The sequence below is a fragment of the Vipera berus genome (genome assembly GCF_964194415.1).
Source record: "Vipera berus genome assembly, chromosome: 6".
Classification (NCBI taxonomy): Eukaryota; Metazoa; Chordata; class Lepidosauria; order Squamata; family Viperidae; genus Vipera; species Vipera berus.
The window spans coordinates 65,231,368-65,245,331 of NC_138208.1; the positions used below are offsets into that span (position 1 = coordinate 65,231,368).

Genomic DNA, 13,964 nt, shown 5'->3' on the forward strand with positions numbered 1-13,964 from the left:
TTTTGACAAAGCAATTCTGCTTGCTTTTCTAAATCCACATGATCCGTCCTCATATACTCAAGTTTGTTTTTCATGCTTGTGTATCTTAATATGTCACTCAACTGTATAGAGGAGACACATTAACTCAGCTGTAGTTTAAAAGGGTAAAAGTAATTAAGGTTCCTCTTTTTAATTTTATAGATGTCATATCAGTTTGGTCATACAAATAATTGATGAGCAGTGACAATTTCAGGGAGAAATATTTCCATCAAATCCATATTAGTTGGTCTGTATGCAAGTTACAGCAATCAGAGACTGTGGCAGAAATGTTGGCTTTCTGACCAAATTAAACAGCACTTTGTAATTGGTTATGATGTGTTGATATATGGTGTTATACCGCCCTGAGTCCTTCGGGAGAAGGGCGGTATACAAATAAAATTAATAATAATAATAATAATAATAATAATATTCCTGCAGCCTGAATGCATTTTTTTCAAAGCTGACCCAAAAAAATTTGCTATCCAAATTTCACGTTTCCATCTATCTTGTTTTAATATGTTGAAAAGTCTATCCGCACTATTTACAACAATTCCTGTCTTCATCTATCCATGATAAAGGCAACTCCATATACTATGAAGTTACCTTTATCAGCTTTACAGAAGGAGCTCCAACTTTGCTGTAAATGTGTTTTATTTCACCTGATTTTTTTTTAAAATTCATGACATGAGAACCCAAGGTAGCTTACACACTAAGTTCCCTACTTTTATCTCAGAACTACAGCTTTAGGAGGTGAATTGTGCTACCAGTAAAAGTGACAGTCACAAAGCTACTGAAAGATCTCTGGGGTTAACTGGGACTTGATTCTGTGGTTCCAGTCCAATACTTCAATCACTCCATTGCACTGGCTTATGCATCTGAATGAATAATAATAGCTGACACGCTTATTGCCTGTGCATCCCAAAGTGCAAGTTCACACTAGTTACTTTTAAATATTTCATTCAGAGGAACATTGGGAAAATATATTCTTTTTTTTCTTTTTGTATTAATTTATTAGTATTATCGTTCTTCCTAGTTTCTCTTCCTCTGTACTAATGCACATCACTTCTTTTATGTTCCTTTATGTAATGCTTCTCATATACAGTATTACTTTCACCTCTGTATTTACCCTGTCTAGGTTCCTTTTAATTCAGTTCTATCTTCCTCTACCTCCTTTTAGTCCATTTCCTTATGTTGCTGTTGAAGTAAAGTGAGAATACTGTCAGCATCATAAGGGGACAAGCTGTAAAACTGCAAATCCCAGTGGGTTAAGTTGTGATCCATTTCATTTCTACTTTGTCCTTGAATGTGCAAATGTGTTTATTCAAGGGGGAGGGGCTCTACTGTATTTGTGTCAAAAGAGAAATACAGCCCAGAACAAATGGAGCTAAAGATGAATATAGGCCAATTACAGATAAGACTCTATGTAAAACTGGAGTATCTTGTGTCTTTGGGCAAGCTACCAAGAACACGGCATGTAGCAGAAATCACATGGATAAAATATATTGGATGCTTTATCCTACAGTTTAAGATGTGTTACTTGCATGTGTGGCTATTGTAAAAGGACAATCACTACTTTTCTGCAAAAAGGCCATCATAGCAAATGTTGGATTCGTTGCATGTAAAATAAAGATTGTCTCAAGATTAGTTTAGCTTCTCATGACAGCATGAACACTTTGTGGCTTATAGTTCACTCCATCCAAAATGACTATGGATATCTTGCATTCCCCTTTTCCGGTAAGAAGGTTAAAAAGGGGAAATAATAGTAATACAGGATAACCATTAAAAGTGCAATTTGAATCACAAAAGGTGTTACATCCAATCGCTACTCAAAACATCAAAAAAATAATTCGTCAAAGGGAGTCTTATATCTGTCATTCCCAGGTCCTGCTTAATCTGGTTTTAATGGTGTTCTTAAAAGTCAAAGATGGGAGCTAGCTGATCGATTCCAAAGGGGGGCTATAACTGAGAAATATCAACTTCATGGCCCTGAAGATGATTGTTTCTAAGAAAATGGACTCACTCCAGTGACCCACCCACTGGAAAGCCTACTCTTTCCAGTCTTATGAGGTGAACAATAAAGCATACAGTACTGGAAAAGATACCTGACTGTACACTATAAAACATTCATATGGCTTAATTGGCAATTGATAAGGAGGGCAATTCTTTGTGTTTCACTGCTCCTTATGGAGGAGCTCCATTGGAACCAATACATCTTGAACCTCTGGAGAAAAGGTAGCTTATAAAATATGAATAGATATGCTCCTGGAGATTATTTAATATTATGCCTCTCAACAGAACAGTTGGAATGGCATGTGTTTTTTTATTTGTATCCCTTTCTATTATATTTAAGGCTCTGCCCCTGAAAACCCTAGCCTAGATAAACCTTTTGAGTATCTTGAGGTTTACTTCTGATTGGTTAGTCACAATCAGCCACATGTTTAGACTGAATTTGGCATTTTTATCCACCAGAGATCTCCCCAAGGACTGGGACAGGCAGTTGTGGATGTTTGATGGTGTTAAAGATATGGTCGCAATGTGTAAATTGTTCCAAATAAAGCTGCCTTTTGCAATTGACTCTTGGTGATTTGTCAGTGTAGAAGGTGTTCAAGTGATGCTCCAGATGTTTTGGGACTGCATGCAAAGGGCCTAGTACCATTGGTACTTTCTTTGATGTCTTTTGGGCACAGTTATTCTATTTGCAAGTTTTTGTAGTTTGTGATTTTTTGAAATACAAAAACTTGCAAATAGAAGTAGAACAACTGTGGCAGAAGACATGAAAGATAGTGTCAATGGTTATAGGCCCTTTGCATGGAATCCCAAAACACATCTGGAGAATCATCTACATCTTTCTTTTATTCTGCTTTCTCCAGGCACTGCAACATCCACCTTTCAGACTTTTTGCCTGTTGGTTGTCTGTTTCATTTCTTAAGTCCCAGAGCACTTTATCTTCTTCATTTTCTACTACCGGTACTTTGTCTATTTTGTGGTTCCACCAGTTTTTGCTTGCAGGCAAATAGTATTCCTTGCAGATATTCCAATGCACCACTATTGCTATTTTGTCATACATTGTTTGTAGTCAATCTATAGCTGGTTGTTGTGTTGTTAAAAAAATGTTATGTATTTGTAAAATTTTATATTTTGAATATTTTTACTTTGGAATATTAATATGTTTCATTGCAAAAGACAGATCTTGGTGTAGCTTTAGAAAAGACATATTGTAGATCAAATTCAGAGATAACTACATATAATACTTGGTCCTATAAAGTAGTCTTGAATTTCACATTCTCATCTGGTAGATGGGTTAGTTGCTTTGTGGGTTTATAATTTTTCATCCAAATCTTCAGAAATATGCATATTCTCCTTCATAATTCTCCTACAATACCTAACAGTTCCATGGATATTTCAGTAAATTGGCAACAGTGAAGATACACATATACTTTTTTTTACAATATGTATAAACAGATACTGCCAGATTTTCTGCCTCCAGAAAGTTCTGCTTAACACATACGGCATTTTTAATAACATGACAGCACAATGGCCTAAAGAGGAAGAGTGATAATGACAACAATTGATTACACTTTGAATCCCAGCAACTTAAATTCTTGCCACTTGGTTAACAGGATTGCTTAACAACTGCCCATGAATAAAAACCAGCCACGTCAATATACATTGCTATGCAAATATGGAATCATCTATTGTTTTTTGTAAAATTAGAGGGAATTCCATTTGGACTGACATTTAACTATTGAGATCAGATTCATTTGCTTATTGATTTGATAGACCATTTCTTTCCGCTCATGGTCCTTACATCTGTTTAGAGTTTTATACATGGTAAACCACTCATTCAGGAGCATCTGGAAATGAACTAAAGTCAAAAATAGATTAGACAAATGAATAAAAAATCATATACTTCAAAGGCAGAAAGCAAGACACTCTCACAGAGCTTCAATCCACCCTTGGTTTCCCATCTGTACTTATAATACTGTATTAATGAGAACAACTGTGAGAACAACTTTAGGCGTTCTGCCTATTTCCTAGCATTGCAGCCAGGATTAAACTCTGAACTGAATTTAAGTTAAAAGAATTCAGATTTTTAAAAATATGGTAACTTTCTTTGGCCATATTCTGACTCCTCCCCTCCCCATTATCAAAAACTAATTACAAATATTGAGCCAGTAGGAAAGGATTGAAAGTGGATTAAAAACCTAGTACTTTTTTAATTTTAAAAATTCAGCACTGCCCATTTTGCTCTTGATGCAAATCAGTTACGTGGCAATATTATAGAAATAGCATTTTCTATTTATTTGCTGCTTCTGCCTTATAGGGTTTTTGTTTTCATTTTTGTGATGTAACCTGCTGTTTCTCCTATTTTTTTCACAACTGGCCTGGGTCATAGGTGGGCCCAATTTCACTGGAAGGGTACCATTTATTGTTTGCTAGTTTATAGTCTAACAGCTTAACCAGTACACCAGAGTGTTTTTCGCTAGGTCTTTGAGTTTCCTGCAGTAGCTATATGTTAATTGTCAGGTTTCTTGTTTTAGTTAGTTTGTTAATGGTTAGTTTTCCTTTGTATTATATCTGTGTTTACATGTAAATATCAGTTTCCTAGAAGAATACTACAGGTGGTCTTCATCTAAGGACCACAATTGGGACCTGCAGGCATTAAGTAATCATCATGATTTTACAACTTTCCTTTACTTTGCAGGTTGTAAGTGCAAAGACTGGTCACATTTACTTTTTTATCACCATTAAAATTGTGAACAGTTGCTAAATGAGTTGGTCACTAAATGAGGACTACCTGTATGCTATTTGACTTCTAAGCGATCAGTCCTTGTAGAGTACTGTTTTCACTGAGTTCATAAAGTTTTGATTTGTTTGTTTCTCTTACCGAGGTTGTTTCCAAGTCTGAAAAATCAAACATGGCTAATGAAATCCAGAATTAGTATTTTCTTAGGTAAAGATTCCTGGTTTCCTGCTGTTTTTCCAGGATTCTTTTGGCTTCCCCATCTAGTCTACAACCTTTTCCAATTACTTACCAGGTCTGCCTCTTTAAATGTTCATTGCAACAATTCTCTTTGACCATTGGGTTTTATGTGACAACGTTCTGGAAATTATATTTTTAGGCTCAGGATATCAGAGAATGAGAAGAATCTATAGCAACTCACTCCTCCAGCCTAAGCTATTTCAGCATTTTATGACCAAAGACCGAAAGAATGGGACCAAGCAATAGACTTTTGATTAGAGTTTTCAGGAAGGATCTAAATGAAAAAGTCCATTTATTGGTATTAGGCATGATGCTCTAATAACACAGGCTTGCCCCTAAATTTTGAAATGCCAGAAGGTGAGAGTGAACAAAAGTCAAGAGTTTCTTCTGTTTGCCTTATAGCTCTCTTGGAAAAATTCAGGGTTAGCCGGTGTCTATGATGAAACTGTGAGCTGAGTTTGAAGGACCAATGGGCTCATCTATGGTGGCAGGTTTTTTTTATTATTACTCTCCACATACTGTTTCTGGCAAGCAAGTCTGTTTTGTACAGAATTCAGGTAATGATGTTTCTTAGAAGGGGTTCTGGTTTGTAAGTATTAAGCAGAGATGGAAGCTGTGGGAAGTAGCTTCAGCAAATCAAGAAACAACTGATTTGTCTTTCCCATTGCCACCTGCCCCTGCACTTGAAAAATAACCAGTATTTCATTTTCATTTCATTTTATTCTGGTCCAAGATCAGTGCTGCCAACAGCGTACACAGTCAATTAAAAGAAACTGAATAAAATACAAAGTACCAAAATTAAAGCTAAATTAAAAGCCAAGGGATAAAAGAGTGACAGATCAATGACTGCATTTAGTATTGAACAATTGTTAACAGGTAACAAACTGTAGCACAAAATGTAACAATTCTGGAATTGTTCGTTGCACATGGAATTGTTCGTTGCACTAACAGATGAAATACATAAAAGTGCTGACAACCAGCTTGTAATGAAAGTAGGCCTGGTATCATTGTAGTAAGAGCAGCATAGAAAGATGTAGGTTTTTTATCTAAAGAGTAGGGACAGTTTCAGATTTGCACATCATGGAACAAAACAAATTTTAAATAAAAATGTATACGACATCACTGCTCTGTAAGAATCATTGTGAATTAGCCCAATTGCTGCTTTAATGTATTTGCACTTTTATTGCCCGCACATTGATATATAATATTCTCTCATTTTGTGATTTTCTCATTTTTCTCATCTACTCTTTACATGGAAAAATCTAAGCATAGCTGCATCATAAATATTTATATAATCAGAAATTATTATCTTACCTCATTCATCCAGCATGTGAATAACATGGCTAGCCAATTCTGGTACTGCTGGAGTCTTCTAATTTTGTTGGGTTTTCTTTTTTTTTTTAACGAACGCAGAAGCAATCCTATGAATTATAAAGAAAATAAAAAAGTATTCCACAGTTCATCTTTTATATTCATACTTAAAACTCCATTTCTAATATGGGGTACATTGCTTACTTCTACACTATAGGGTTGACCTAGCTATGTGTAGACTTTAATTCTTAGTTAAAAATGCTAACAAGCTTACAGAAAAGAGTACAGTGAAGAGTTTAAGAAAAGAAACATTTAGTTTCTGCTTGATTTTTCTTCTTCATTTTCTGATTCCTTCAGTATTAAACTGTCACAAACAATAATTTCTTTTGAAAAGATTGTCAACATTTCCTTACCAGAGAGTCTCTCTCTCTCTCTCTTTCCCTCTCTCGCTCTCTCGCTCTCTCCCACTCGCTCTCTCTCTCTCCCTCTCTCTTTCTCTCTCTCCCTTTCTCTCATTAATTCACCTCACAGGGTTGTTGTTGTGGGGACAATAGGAGAAGTAAGCTGTGTTTGGCATGTTTGCTGCCTTGAGTTGCTTATAAAATATTAAAGGCCAGATACAAATCAATCAATTAATAAAATCTGTCAGTCACCTTGGAGTTTCAATACATGACACCACCTCTTTGGGATATGCTCCTTAATGTTTCCTCCTGTACCCCAGTAGTGTTCTTCTTGTGTAAGGGTTGCTGTAGCAAACACTGATCATTTTTGTTCGGGTTTACCGCTGTAGGTATATACTCTTTCCAACCTTGCCTCTTCTACATTTAAGGCATCGGATGTCTGAATCAAGATATAACATCATGTAGCTTGTTAGATAATGTCATTATATTTATTGTAGTGTACCATAGTTAAATCATAGCTATATGTCTCTTATTACATTTAACAATGCTTGATATATTAAGTCAAAATCCAAAAGTTGCAATGCTGGCTTATGAGGTTTTTTTTTATGTGGATTGCAAAGGACTAGATCGGTTCCAGACCTTGCAGTCTAAAGAACTTGGAAGTATCCTAAGCATTACATCCTGTTTGCAGAGAAAAATTCCCTAAAATTTCCATGTCAGATGTATTTGTAATAAGGATGTTTTGACTATGGATGTATCAACTTTTCTAGGCAGTGCATAAGTTGAGAGTAAATCTTCCTCCAGTTTCATAACATTGTACATTATACAGACATCTTCATTTAAGTACAGAGAAAGCCCTGCTTAATTTGACTTGCAGCCAAAAAAGGTATTTGATTTGTAAAATATCTCTCTGTTCCTTGTATGTGTAAGGATGAGAGAAAGCCCATAGCTTTTGGCATAACTGCATAAGAATTCATAAATACAAATTTTAATCTTTAGTCTGATTTCTCTCACAGAATTTACCTATATTCCTGACAAACGTCCTCCCCCCCCCCAAATATACACACAGAGAAAACCATTATTTCAGCTAGTATGCCTTATTAACAGCCTGCCCTCTATTTAGAACTAATGGCTGACATGCATTGATTTCTTCCCTTCTCTTATTGATTAGGCAGCTGCTGAATGTTCACATTCCACCAAAACATGCAAAGAGAAAGGAGATAAAAACAGTTCAGAAACAAACTCTTAGGCAGATAATGTGCCTCAGAGAGCCTGACTCTTTGTTCCAGATCTACACAGAATAGGACAAGGCTCTCTTGAGTTCCACTCATTAGGGAGCTCAATCACAGAGGCCACAAGAACACAGCTGTGTAGCTTTCTTGGCAACAATATAGAAGCACTTTGCTATTTAAAGGGAAGGGGGAATAGTTGTAGAAATCTTTTTTTTTATTGAAAAGTTTTACAGTACATTTTATCTTTAACAATCCCCCCCTCCCTCCACCCACCCCTACCTAACCCTCCCTATCCCTCCCCCCCATTTCCCCCTCCCCCCCCGACTTCCCAGAGCTAAGTACAAGGTATAAAAACAAAAAACAATCATAAACATCCATATGCTAACAACAATAAACTATTAATTCTATCACACTCTAGCTCATATGAAATGACTACAAGCAATACTAATATTACATATAAAAAGAAAAAAGAAAAGAAAAGAAAACTTATTCAAATGCTAAATGAAACTTTTTAGTCCCATATTTGTTCTGGATATAATCAATCCACTTTTTCCACTCCATAATATAACGTTCTTGCGAATGATCTTTCAAGTAAGCCGAAATCTTTGCCATTTCCGCCAGGTCAGAAACTTTTAGAGTCCATTCTTCTATAGTCGGCAGTTCCTCCTTTTTCCAATATTGACCTATTAAGAGTCTTGCTGCTGTGATTAAGTTCAACATCAACTTAATGTCCACAACAGTAGCATCTGTAATTATGCCCAATAAAAACAATTGCGGACAAAACTTTATCCTTTTCTTGAAGATCTTCTGCATATTCCACCAAATTTTTATCCAAAAAGCCTTAACCTTTTTGCAGGTCCACCATATATGAAAATACGTTGCATCTTCGCCACCACACCTCCAACATTTAGGTTGATAATTCGGATACATACTTGCAAGCTTTTTAGGATCTAAATGCCATCTATAAAACATTTTATAAAAGTTCTCTCTTAGGTTTTGGGCTTGCGTAAATTTTACGTTCCTCACCCAGATCTTTTCCCACGTGTCCATTGTAATAACTTCTTGAATATTCTGGGCCCATTTTATCATACAGTCTTTAACAAGTTCTGTTTCTGAGTCAATATCTATCAATGCAAGATAAATCCGTTTGATATGTGCTGGACCCTGGTTTCTAATTTGCTTTATCAAATTTTCATCGGTCATTGAAAAACCAATTTTCTGATCTTCTTTCCACCTGGCACGTAATTGAGTATATTGAAACCAAGTTTGAACGATCTTCTCATCTCGCAAGAGATTGTACGGCTTCAAACACTAGATGTTCCTTTCCAAGCTTAAGATCTCCTTATACGTAGTCACATCATGTTTGAAGCCAACATTTATGTTTTCTATTGCATGTTTCAGGATTGCCCACAACGGCATCTTGTAGTCTAACTTATGTCTATACTTCTTCCAAACTCTCAACAATGCCTGTCTTAAAATATGCACTTTAAACACATTATCTACCTTCTTATCATACAACAAATATGCATGCCAATAGTTGTAGAAATCTTATTTGGGATAGATATTTCATGGGATAGAAAAATTTTACTTCTGCTACTTCAAAATATTTGATAGGGTCCAGAATGTTCATAAAATTACATGTATCCCATTGCCCAGTCTCAGTTCATAATAATGAAGAGCCTATTCCATGTAACAATCTCTCAGTAATTGTCTCCACAATAAAATAGTATTGCACCAGTTGGCATTGGGAAAACGCTGAAAGAATTTCAACGTTTTCTAGTCAAGTTACAAAATGTTTACTTACATTGTTTGAACTTATGTAGAAAGGGGGTATAAAAAAAGAATAGTCATTTCACTTTTATGGTGGTCTATTTCTAATAAATTATATATATATATATATATATATATATATATATATATATATATATATATATATATATATATGTGTGTGTGTGTGTGTGTGTGTGTGTGTGTGTGTGTGTGTGTGTGTGTATAATTGTCCAAATTTGGAGAAAAATAGAGTTAATCCTTTCCCTTACCTATGCTGTTTATTTAGTATGGCTAATAATTAAACTTCTTAATTGCTACTAGTAGAAAATAGCACTCTTATATAGTAGCAAATATAAAAACCTGTGTAATGTTAAACGTATGAGAAGACAACATGAATCTTGCTAGCTCAAATTTAAATTCAAAAGCACTTACTGGGAGTTCTTTACAAGTATTGTACCTAACAAGATTCAGGGAAAGGAAAACAGCAAAAATGGAATTTGAAAAGGGGACATTGATATTTGGAAAACTATTTGTGACATTAGAATAATTCAGGAATGAGAGAAATGTTGTGTGGGAAGTAATACAAAAAAAGAAGAAGCTCTAGGTAAATTATGAAAAGAAAGCAGAATGATCAAAGAAATAAAGTATGGCACTAAAAACATCTGTAAGCCATAAATATTACTGCGTTCAATAGGACATGTAAGAGTCAGCTAGAATTCATCAGATAACATGAGCACTTGGGAAAGCCATATGAATGGCAAGGAAAATTCCGCAGTGAATTATGATAAGAATTAAGAGCCAAAATTGACCTTTCAGATATAAAACTAAATTGGTGGACTGAAAAGCTGAAATGGTGTGTGAAAACTCTTAAAGGTCAGAAGTTCTATTCATTGGCAGATAGCAATATGAACAAATGGTGTTAAGAAAGCAATTAAGGATGGCAAGGTGTAATGTTTTCTCATTAGTATTATTACATAAGAATTATTATTATTATTATTAGACTTATATACTGTTGAGGTCTCTTGGTAATTTATTAAAAACGTTGGAAGAAATGTTTGACTTACATTGTTGTATTCCTGTTCACTTCAGCAGAATTTCAGAAATAGAAAGGGCCACTGAAAAGCAACAAAGCCAATAAAATAATTGTACTATTTCTCATAAATTCAGTTACTACTGTTAAATTCAGTTACAAGCATAGGTTCAATATATTTGCTAGTGCTGTAAAAATGTAGATGCTGTTAGACTTGATTCTGGTATATGGTAGACTTGACAAATTTCCTGCCCTGTTTTTTAATCAGTCATAGGGATCCCTAAAATATCCAAATTAAATCAGAGCATTTTACATTGCACACTTAACAGACAAATTGAAATAGAAGATTTTTTTTATTGTTTAATCTTAACCTTCATCTGTCTCATCCAATTCTTTCCTATCATAACTTGAAATTACCCCTTTCAAAAGAGAAATCATTTGATTCTCTCCTTGATCTGCATTTTAGATGTACCCTTAAATGGACTCAAGAAGATGGTAGAGGAATGTTGTCCATGGGGTTGCGATGGGTCAGACACGACTTCGCAACTAACAGTAACAAAAAGCTATCCTAGGTTTATGGTTTGGTTTAACTACTATTGAGTCCATATCAGAATACGCACTCAAATCTGAGAATGTTTTTAAAATAAGCAAAAGCACATTAAACTTGTATGGATATTATGAAAAGGTCCCAAAGTACTGTATATTTACTAAAATTGATTTGAGACCACAAATTTAATGGATTTCAGTCTTTGGCATTTTGGAATTATGTGATCTCGTTTTCTGGCCATTTCTCTTTGAAAGCTCATGAAAGATCCATCAATCAATAATTGATGTAGAATTACACTGCAGAATTACTCTGAGTGTGATCAGAGTAATTGTCTCTGTTTTCTGTCTCAGAAATCTCTTTGCATCCTCCAATCTTTTCTGGAGTATCATATATTTTTGAGAGAAGGAAGATATTCTGTTCATTTCCCAAAACTGTGGTAGCATCTTAGAACACTAATATTCTTCACCTAAGATTCTGAACTTGCTAGATTTTACTGCCAAAGTGGTCTGTCTCCTCTTTTTCCAGAGTTTGGCTCTATCTTTCACTATCTTTATTAAAAAATTAATTATTGCAACCAAATGCAACAAAATTATTTTAAAAAGTACATTGTATAAATTTTATTGACCCTATAAATTGTTTCTGATATTCACTATTGTTCTCCAATGCAACCCCATATGCTTCTTTACTACTATCTCTGCTTCTTCTGTTAAATTCAGATTAGTAATAGTTTTACTAACAGCAGTTCCACAATAGTAATGATTTCTGTCAACTTTTAGAGTCACCCAGACATCACTGTGCTAAAATAACAACAATGTGGATAGCTTTATTATTTCAACAATGACTGAACAATAATGTTAAGATGCTGTAGGTGAATAATTCAGAAGTGACAAATCATGGATTTAACTTTGTTTGTTTTTTGTTTGTTTAGGAGAGGGGAGGATGAAATTATGGTTATGCAGCATAACCATGGGCACGTCACAAACAATAGTAAAATAGTAGTAATGATAATAACAGAATGAGTGTGGCAAAAGAAAGCAAAGGTAATACCAATAGTAATAGTCTCATACTACCTCAATGTGAGTTGTGTGAAAAACCAGGTCTTTAAGTCTCTGGAGAAGGCTAAGAGGTGAGTGCCTGCCAGATCTCAGGATGAAGGGCATTCCAGAGGGGAGGAGCAACTATGGATCCCACCACATAGCAACATGTAGCAGAAGGAACAGAACTAAGCCCATCCTTTCAGACCTAATGGAACATGCAGATACCCTTAAAGAGAGACAGTCCAACAAATCACCTGGACCTAGGCCACTCAGGGCTTTGTAGACAATAACCAGCACATCAAACTTCACCAGTAATATAATAACAAAAGTATGGATTTGTTACTATAATTAAAAGTTGGTGGATTCTGAACAAAGATTGTGCATTTCTTCTTTTAACATACAGTTTACATGCAATAAGTCATGCTGACCTTTTATATATGATAAAGGAGGATGCCTCCAGCAACGGATAAATAATATAATAATTGCACCTGGAGATAAAGAGAAACATTCTCACAAACTCCTTTTAAGTGGGATGACACATGCCACTATAACACTTCTCTGTGTTGCAGAATTGGAGTAATTCCGCACTCTGATAACCTGCAGATGTACAGTATTCAGGTTTTAATTTCCAGAATTCCTAGCAAGAATGATCATCCGACCTCCCTAGAGTATAACTGTATTTTTGAACTACAACAATAAGCTAGGCCAGTATCCGTATATCAGAATCAGGGTTTCGGCGAATATAACAAGTCACTATTTTAAGTAGACCAAAGATTTTAAGGAAATCTTTCAGGCCTGAGTCTCGGATCCTATTGAGGTCTCAACTGCAGATTGCCATGAAAGGCTTTTGCAATACTTATGAATAAACTTTGGTTTGTATCAATTCTACTCCTTCTATAAATAGTGGCTAACTGAGCCTGCATTTCTAAAAGAAGAACTCCATCCAAATAGGCAGAAGTTCAAGGTTTTTCCCCTCAGAATCAGAGAGACACTTCTCAAACATCTCAAACGGAGGGAGGAAGGAATGGCCTTGAGGGGCAGAAGGAAGAGCTGCTACCAAGGCCATGATTAGTTAAAAGTGACCTGAGTCTGGGGCAGGAATGTAACCTGAGCAAATGTCTTGGACAAGAGCCTCCCTAGTTCTGACAAGGATAAAGAGAGGGGGAAATGTACTCAGACTTGCAAATTTCTGTTACGGTAGCCTTACAATAAAAATAGTACTGACCTACATGATATCAAATGCTCATCTGATCTACCTTGAAGGGTTGACACATCCAGAGAATGTCAGATCCAGGAATATCTGAAAGGATCAGAATCCTCTATTTAGCTTCAATGTACCCAGAAGTACGTTGCTGCTCAGGGAGCTCCACGTCCACATGATACTAAGGGCCAAACTGGCTGGGAATTTTAGCAGTCCTATATGTTGTTGTTGTTAGCTGCGAAGTCGTGTCCGACCCATCGCGACTCTATGGACAATGTTCCTCCAGGACTTCCTGTCCTCCACCATCTTCTGGAGTCCATTTAAGCTCACGCCTACTGCTTCAGTGACTCCATCCAGCCACCTCATTCTCTGTCGTCCCCTTCTTCTGTTGCCCTCAATCTTTCCCAGCATTAGGCTCTTCTCCAGTGAGTCC

At 35.7% G+C, this 13,964-nt stretch overlaps 1 protein-coding gene across 1 annotated transcript in view; it reads left to right on the forward strand.

The window, feature by feature from the left end:
* The window catches only part of SSTR3 (somatostatin receptor 3), a 368,714-nt gene extending 357,417 nt beyond the window's left edge, over positions 1-11,297 (forward strand). Inside the window, exon 3 of the transcript XR_014026876.1 lies at positions 11,248-11,297. The gene's annotated coding sequence lies outside the window, so the exon portion shown is untranslated. The remainder of the gene's footprint in view (positions 1-11,247) is intronic.
* The last annotated feature ends 2,667 nt before the right edge of the window (positions 11,298-13,964 follow it).